Source organism: Dipodomys merriami, unplaced genomic scaffold (genome assembly GCF_024711535.1).
Source record: "Dipodomys merriami isolate MVZ:Mamm:240054 unplaced genomic scaffold, mDipMer1.0.p SCAF_92, whole genome shotgun sequence".
Classification (NCBI taxonomy): Eukaryota; Metazoa; Chordata; class Mammalia; order Rodentia; family Heteromyidae; genus Dipodomys; species Dipodomys merriami.
Window position 1 is genome coordinate 1,876,544 of NW_027206535.1, and position 8,595 is coordinate 1,885,138.

At 45.1% G+C, this 8,595-nt stretch overlaps 1 non-coding gene across 1 annotated transcript; it reads left to right on the forward strand.

Moving 5' to 3' along the window:
* Window positions 1–2,817: 2,817 nt before the first annotated feature.
* On the forward strand, window positions 2,818–2,924 carry LOC138821652 (U6 spliceosomal RNA). The gene has a single exon (XR_011370178.1). It is a non-coding gene; the product is annotated as a U6 spliceosomal RNA (small nuclear RNA).
* The last annotated feature ends 5,671 nt before the right edge of the window (window positions 2,925–8,595 follow it).

Sequence of the window (8,595 nt, forward strand, 5' to 3'; positions counted from 1 at the left end):
GTTCTCCACCTGCCTGGGCCACAAAGTAGATCCCTGTTAGGTAGATTTCATCCCTGCGAGCCTGAGCAGCCTGATAGACCCCATTCATGCTCTTCGGTAGTAATAAAAGTGGATGAGTCATTGGAAAAGGAACCCAGGCAGGCCTCAATCTGAGATAGGTCTGCCAAAGATAAGGGCACATGGACCCGGACCACACCCTCGGGCCCAGCCACCTCTTGGAGGGGGAGTAAGTTGTCTGATGGTTTAGTCGGGGCCAGAGTATGGCCAGCCATGGGGGAAGGGAGGTCTAAAATAGAGGCCAGAGCAGAGGCCAGCCCAGAGATCTGTGAGTCAGGGTTAAGTCCAGGGTCTGGGGCTGGAGTTAAGGAGCTGGAGGCAGCCCTTAGGGTGGAGCTATGTGGCTCATAGGGTGGTGGTCATGCTGAGGTCATCAAGGGCATCAGAAGAAGAGGGGGGAGGGAGAAGGGTTTTGGAGGGTTGTTGTCAAGTAAAATTTCAGAGGGGGAGCAGGAGAGGCAGAGGGAGGAACGGGAGTGTAAGTAGAAGAATCCTTGGATGTACAGAATTTCAGCCCAGGGCTGGGAAGGTGGCTCAGTGGTAGAGTGCCTGCCTTGCATGCATGAGGCCCTGAGTTCGATTCCTTACCACCACAAAAGCAGATAAAAGCCAGAAGTGGTGCTGTGGCTCAAGTGGTAGAGCACTAGCCTTGAGCTGAAGAGCTGAGGGCAGCACCCAGGACCAGAGTTCAGGCCCCACGACCGGACACCCCCCCAAAAAACCCCAGAATATCAGCCTGCTTTCCCATTTGCTCACAGAAACTGCAGAGGTCAGTCAATATGTTAAAACTGAAAGTCCCATTTTCAGGCCAGTGCGACTGGTTATTGAGCTGGTACATAGGCCATTCCCAGTTACAGAGGAAGATCAGTCTTCTTGGTCTAAGGTCAGGCCTAAGGCCTAGAGATTTGAGGTTAGCTAATAAGCAACCCAAAGGAGTGTGTAGGTCAGGTTTGGAATTTTGTTTTCCCATGGTGCCCAGGCAGCCTGGGGTAAAACTAAGGGGGAAGAAGGCAGTTCTGTCTCAGCCCAAGAGTTACCAAGGAAGCAGAGGCAACAGAGAAGACCACATCCCTGGTTATTCTCAGTGCCGGCGGGCTGGCGGGCTGGCAAGGGGGTGCGGCCAGAGGGAGACTTGGGCAGGAGCTTGTGACTTTTACAGACAGATATGAGTTTCCTGAGAGCAGGCCAGGACACCATGGGAGAGTAGGTGGGGACTCACCCAATCCGAATGTGGTGGGTGCTCAGAAGGCCAGGCTGAGGTCCTGGTCCGACAAGGAGGGAGAGAGAGAGACAGAGAGACAGACAGAGACAGAGACAGAGAGACAGAGACAGAGAGAGAGCACGTGAGCAGAGGTAGAGGCCTCAGCTGGGTTTACAAGGATGACCAATAACATCCCACGCCACCTCCATCCATGGGATATTTACTGTGTACAGGGGCAGAGGCCATGGGGTCTGTCAAGTGGCTGTTTAGCCCAAAGTAAACTTGGTGGGCTTCGTGCTCCCAATAGGCCTCAGGAAAAGGAGGAGAGGAAAAGAGAGACCAAGAAGAGGCAGTGCCTGTGAGTCTCTCAAGGAGGAAGCGAAGCACTATGGCCTTCCTGGGTTTCTGCACCAGATATAAGGTTTTAGGTGAGAAAAGGACCACATAGAGAGCAATAAAAAGATTGACAGGAAAGTTTATTGGGGTACGCCCCCTGGCCAACTCCCCAGTTGGGATCAGAGAGGTCATGCTGAGTTTGGTTGTAGCAGAGTTTTTTTGTTTTTTTTTTTTTGGGTCCAGTCGTGGGGCCTGTACTCTGGGCCTGGGCGCTGTCCCTCAGCTCTTCAGCTCAAGGCTAGTGCTCTACCACTTGAGCCACAGCGCCACTTCTGGCTTTTTTGTTTTTGTTATGTGGTGCTGAGGAATTGAACCCAGGGCCTCGGGCATGCAAGGCAAACGCTCTACCACTGAGCCACCTTCCCAGCCCTGTAGCAGAGTTTTTATAGGCAGGGTAAAAAGCAGAACTTGTAGTAAGCAGGGGCTTGTAGCATGAAGCTTGTTTTGCCTGTTTGAACATCTTTCTCAGCAGCAACCTGCTTTTTCCCCAGTGGCCTGATAATCCCCCCCCCCCACGCTTTACTTCCTCCAGCAACCGCCTAAAATTATTCTATTGTCAAATTTCTAATCCTAAGTAACTACTTACAGCCATCCTTGTAGCTCTTGCTGGGAGGAAATTCTTCACCCAGTGTTCTGATTCTGCATTCATTAACTTCCTAAATGGCTCCAATCACCAGCCTCTCAATATACCCTATTTAGTCCTGGAACAGCTCAGGCATCAGGAAGACGCCATACCATGTGTCTCCACGTTCGCGTCTGTGGCTTGTCTTCTGTCTCGTTCTTCTCTGGTCACCATGGTGTCCCACTTCAGCTCTCCATTTGAGCTGAATTGGTTGGTTGCTGTTGTTTTTGTTCTTTCTATCCTCTCTGGCCTATTTCCTAACTGTATTAAGTGTATCAACAGCTTCCAAGATTTGATCCTTCAAAATGTGGCTTCTCCTTTTTCCCACCTTATTGAACTTGGATCCATCCAGCACCCCTCATGTCATAGAAATGCCAGGTGCTAGGATATCAAGGGAAGAAACAACATCATCAGCCATCCCATCCACCCCAAACAAATAACATCTAAGCCATTTCCTCTTGGGGTGGGTTTAGGAACAGCAGCCCTGCCAGACTGGCCCCTGTCTCATCAGATATTGGCAAATTAAAAAAATACCAATATGGTGCTGGCTTCGGCAGCACATATACTAAAATTGGAACGGTACAGAGAAGATTAGCATGGCCTCTGCACAAGGATGATACACAAATGTGTGAAGCGTTCCATATTTTTATGAACAAGACTTTATGTCGAAAAACGAACTTTAATTTGCAATATCTAGTATATGTATGAGTCAAGCAGAAAAGGTCAGATAAGGTGATGTTAGGAAAATGAATCCTAAGATATGTATTTAAATGTTTTTTTTCTTTCATGCATTTGTTTCTAATGCATTTATAAGATTATTTCTTTGTTGCTTTGTATGTTCCTCCCCCACAGTATAACCCCTGCTTTCACTATATTTGATGTCGGTATAATTTGTGGAGGGGAAGGGGAAAAACAAATCATTTAAATAAGGATACAGGTGGACCCATTGCAACAATGAGAAGTACAAGTTATCATGTCGAAAAAGAACTTTACAACTTTGGTGGGGGGGAAAGGATTGGGTGGGGGGGGCGGGGGGAGGCTGGGAAGGGATGGGAAGGATAAACAATGGAGGAGGCTAAAATGCTTGATAAGAAATGTATTCACTATCTTGCCTATGTAATTGTAACCCCTCTGTACAGTATTTTCACAATAAAAAATAAAAAAAATAAAAAAAAAGAAAAATGAACTTTACTACTTTGGCCGGTGGGGGGAAGTGGGGGAAGAGGGGAGCAGTGGGGGGGGGAGGATGAGAAGGGATGGGAAGGGGAAACAAAGGAGGAGGCAACAATGCTTGATAAGTAATGTACTCATTACTTTGCCCATGTAATTGTAACCCCTCTGTACGGTATTTTCACACACACACACACACACACACACACACACACACACACACACACACACACACACACACTAACACAATACCAGTATGGAGACTCTTTCTTGGAGTTCTTGCCAGACCACATGCATTATAACATCTGGTTTCACTTGTACCAAACTTTTGTCCGAGGCAAGAACTGGAGATGGGACATGTGCTCAGGCCCTGCCTGGTTCTGGTGTGCAAACCTGCGGCAGATAAAAATACCATCTATCAAGTCGTTATGTCGAAAAACAAACTTTACAACTTTGGCCAGGGGTGGGGGTGAGGTGGGGTGGGGAGATGGGAAGGGATGGGAAGGGGAAAAAAGGGGGAGGCAACAATGCTTGATAAGAAATGTACTATCATTATCTTGCCCATATAATTATAACCCCTCTGTACGTATTTGTACAAAAAAAATACCATCTCTGCTGGCTCCTATAATTGGGGAATACCTTCACAGGAAGGACAGCAGATGTGATGTTATGCACTCCCCTCCCCAGATTATAATGCCAGAAAATAACACTTGTGCTCAGGTTGCACAACTTTGTTTGTGCCAGCTATGAACATCTTATATGCTAAGGGCCATGTTTCCTTACTCAATGGCTGGTTTTAACCTGTGAGAGTTACACTCTTAATTATATCCCTGCCAGTCTGCTTCATAACTCCCAATGCTGCCTAAGCCATCTAGCTGTTGTACCGCCCCACAAGGAGCTCTTCCAGTGCTGAATGAGAACTGTACATTACCTTCACTTTTTCCTTGCTTGGGATACGAGGGTTGGTTGGTAGGAGTCTATATATTTGGCATGCATAGTGGCAAAAAGCATTCACTATACCTCCTCTGCCGTTGCACTGCTATTCTTGACAGTCATGCTGACTTGATTTCTCTTACTCCACCACCAAGGGTGTGAGGAGATTAAAAACATGTGCTGCTGTGACCTAACTGATGGCAGCTATGCCATCAAAGAACAACACATACATCTCAGAAAACTTGAGGAAAATATCCAACAGAACGAAGGGGGATGGGACCTATTCCAGTGGCTTACTCCCTGGCTCATGCCTGTCTTGGGTCCCTTAACTGCAATTTTTGCCTCATACTAATTGTGTCTTGCCTATTCAGGTGCATAAATGAGCATCCTTATGGGAAAGATGAGACTTTTCACCAATCAGCTGGTCAATCAGATGCTCCTAGGAGGGTACCCAGTCGAGTGTCCCCCGTTGACCACTTTGGCCCTTTTGCAGCAGGAAGCAGCTCCAGAAGAAATGACCTTCGCCCCTGCTCCTGACCTGGTGCCAACCTCATCCAATTATTAAACCAAAGAGTGGGGGATGTTAGCTCAGAAGCCTCCTCCCTCATGGCTTCACATGCTCTTTCCCTAGGCAACACTAGACCCATGTAGTAAAGGCAGCAAATGATCAGCCCCTACCTCCCTTTTCCTGAAAGAGCACCCTGTTGGGGTAAGGTGGCAAGATCCTTCAAAGCCTGGAGGTTATAAAAGACCGCCTGAGACAATAGTTGCCACTTCTCACTTCCTCTCAGCTGGTGAGAAGGGGTCTTGCCAGTCCCCTAACTGGCAATAAACCTTTCCTTTGTTCTTCCTACTTGAATGTCCCCGTGGTTTTCTGGCTAAGTCTAATTTACTCTAACAGCGGTGCATGGGCCAGGAATCCAACCCGGGCCTCCCATGTGGCAGGTGAGAATCCTACCACTGAACCACTCAGTCATGATGTTCCTGTAACTCCTAAAAGTATTTTAGTAATTTTTGGTGTCTTCAGCATTGAATGGAGAAGAGAGAGATTAGGTAATTTTAGAATTAACAACATTATCAGTTTTAGACAAATAGTCCTTAAATGATTAATATTTTTACTTGAAGAGTTGAGTAGAAATCTGATGGAAAGCCTAAGGTAGGAAAAGAAAATAGATGCAATATGAAGGCAGAGATGTTAACCTTTTTCTTGTATTTTCTTGTGTTTGCAATGCCAGTTGCCGTTAGTACTTTCAGCAAAAGCAGATGTTAAGTCTTGAATAATGTTAAAGTCAACTAAAAACCAAATGAAGCTGGAGACTTGCGCAAACTTTTCTTCAGTTACAGTTTGATTTAGAAGCTTTTATATCTGCCTGTCTCTCCTTAGCCTTTTTGAACTTATGAAATACTGTATAAACATCTTAATACCATTTGTGCTGCTACTCTAATATCTGTGTCCGTTACAGATTTAAAAAATAATTAACTTGCTAGGCACTGCAGGCTCACACCTATAATCCTAGCTAATCAGGAAACTGAGATCTGAGGATCGAGGTTCAAAGCCAGCCCTGGCAGGAAAAGTCCATGAGACTTATCTCCAATAAACCACAGAAAACCGGAAGTGGCACTGTTGGCGCAAGTGGTAGAGCACTAGCCTTGAGCTGAAGAGCTCACGGACAGTGCCCATGCCCACAGTTCAAGCCCCGAGACCAATAAAATAAATAAATATATTTTAAAAGATTAACTTTTTTGGGGGAGACAGGATCTCACTATGTAACCCAGGCTTGACTTGAACTTACCAGGCTGACTTCAATTTGCAATCCTCCTACCTTAGCCTCCTGAGTACTGAGATTACATTTACGCATCATCACATGGTGGCTTTGATTGGTCTTAATTGGCATGTTTTCTTTGATTATGCATTGTATTTTCCTGCCTTTTTGTAGTTCTTATAATCTTTGAGGAAGAATTGGATGTTAGATATATATTATGAGTCTTCTAAAAAACTTGCTAGTTTTATATACCTATAAATCTTCTTGAGCTTTGCTTTGGGAAGTGTTAAATTACCTGGAAACAGTTCTGATCCATCTGAGTCTTGTTTTTAAAGTTTTGTTTTTGTTTTTTTCCCCTGGTCATAGGGCTTGAACTCTGGGCCTGGGCGCTGCCCCTCATCTCTTCAGCTCAAGGCTAGCATTCTACCACTTGAGCCACAATGCCACTTCCAGATTTTTTTTTCTGCTTATGTGGTGCTGAGGAATGTAACCCAAGGCCTCATGCATGCAAGGCAAGCACTCTACCACTGAGCCACCTTCCCAGCCCCTGTTTTTAAAGTTTTTAAGAAAGGACCAGAGAGTGATTAGGGCAAGTTTTTTGAACCTTAGCACTATTGACATTTTAGATGAGGTAATTCTCTGTGGTGACAATGTGGTGCATGTACACAACAGAATTCTAATGAACTTAAAAAAAATCTGTCATTTGCAGCAACATGGATAAATAAGGAAGACATTCCACTAATGAAATAAGCCACACACAGAAAGACAAGTATTGCATGATTTCACTTAAATGTCTTCTAGAACAGTAGCATATATAGAAACAGAACATAGAATGGTGGTTAGCAGAGGCTGAGATTGGGAAAAACTGGGATTGGGGAAATGTTGGTTAAAGGATACAGATATAGTTAAATAGGGAGAAGTTCAAGAGAGTTATGCTACATAGTATCTGTTATTAATATCACTGTATAGTATATTTGAAAATTGCTGCTAGAATAGGTTAAATGTGTTCTCATCACAAATAGCTGTAAGTATATGAAGTAATTCCTATGATAAATAGCTTGACATAGCCATTCTGCAATGTAAACAGTCTTCCAGAAACTGGAGTTGTGGTTCAAGTGGGAGCGCAATGCACAGGACTCCCCAGTTCAAGCTGCAGTACCAGTGCAAAAACAAAAACAATCTCCCCCCCAAACCTTATGAGTCTGAGTTCAAACTCCAGTACTGGCACACACACACACAAAAGCAAACATACAAGAAAAACATTCTTCCAACATTCTGTTTTGAACCATTAACATGCAATTTTCTGTGAATGAAAAATAGTTTTTAAAAATTATTTCCTATGGGCTGGGAAGGTGGCTCAGTGGTAGAGCGCTTGCCTTGCATGCTCAAGGCTCTGGGTTCGATTCCTCAGCACCACATAAGCAAAAAGAAAAAAGCCAGAAGTGGCACTGTGGCTCAAGTGGTAGAGCGCTAGCCTTGAGCTGAAGAGCTGAGGGACAGCGCCCAGGCCCAGAGTTCAGGCCCCACGACCGAACCCCCCCCCCCCAAAAAAAAAATTATTTCCTATTTGGTTGCAGAGGGAAGCTGTTCTTTAAGGAAAGAGTATACTCCAAGGCAGAGTATTTAAAATTTTATCTTCTTAAAGTCATTTTAATCATACGGTGGGGGTAAAGAGACGTCTGCTTGGTGTGGCAAGGTAGATGGTGTCATTTGCCATAGAGTCCCCTTGCCACCCCTAGAATATTTTGGCTCCTTTAAGTCTAGGCTTTCTTGTGTTCAGTTCCTCTGTGTGCAGTGTTGTTGCCCCCACACTTTTCTTGGCTAACTCCTACCCATCCTTTCCTGTCAGCAGACTTGCCACTTTTTTTTTTTTTTTTTTTTTGCTGGTCGTAGGGTCTGAACTCTGGGCCTGGGCGCTGTCCCTCAGCAATTCTGCTCAAGGCTAGCACTCTACCACTTGAGCCATAGCACCACTTCTGGCTTTTTCTGCTTATGTGGTGTTGAGGAATCGAACCCAGGGCCTCGTGCATGCAAGACAAGCACTCTACCACTGAGCCACCTTCCCAGCCCGACTTGCCACTTTTTTAATGAGCCCTTCCCTAAGCAAAGTGCATACAGAATGTTGGGCATGATGCAAAGTGCTTCACATATGTGAATTACTTTCATTTGAATTAGGGCCTCATTAAGTTGTCCCATAGTTGCTGAAACTATGCATTTAAAGCAGTTATCATACATGGTAATTCAGTCTCCAGTTGTGTGTTGTCCATTTTCCTCAGGAGATTATAAGCTATTTCTTGTCTCCCCAGCTTACTCTTTCATCCCTCCCCCACTCCCACCACCTACCTCCAGTGCCTAGCACAGATCACAGACTCTCAAAGTAGTTGTTGAATGAATCAGTAGGGGAAACATTTAGAAAGAGGTCTGGAATCTTTTCTTTCTTAACCCTCTCAGTT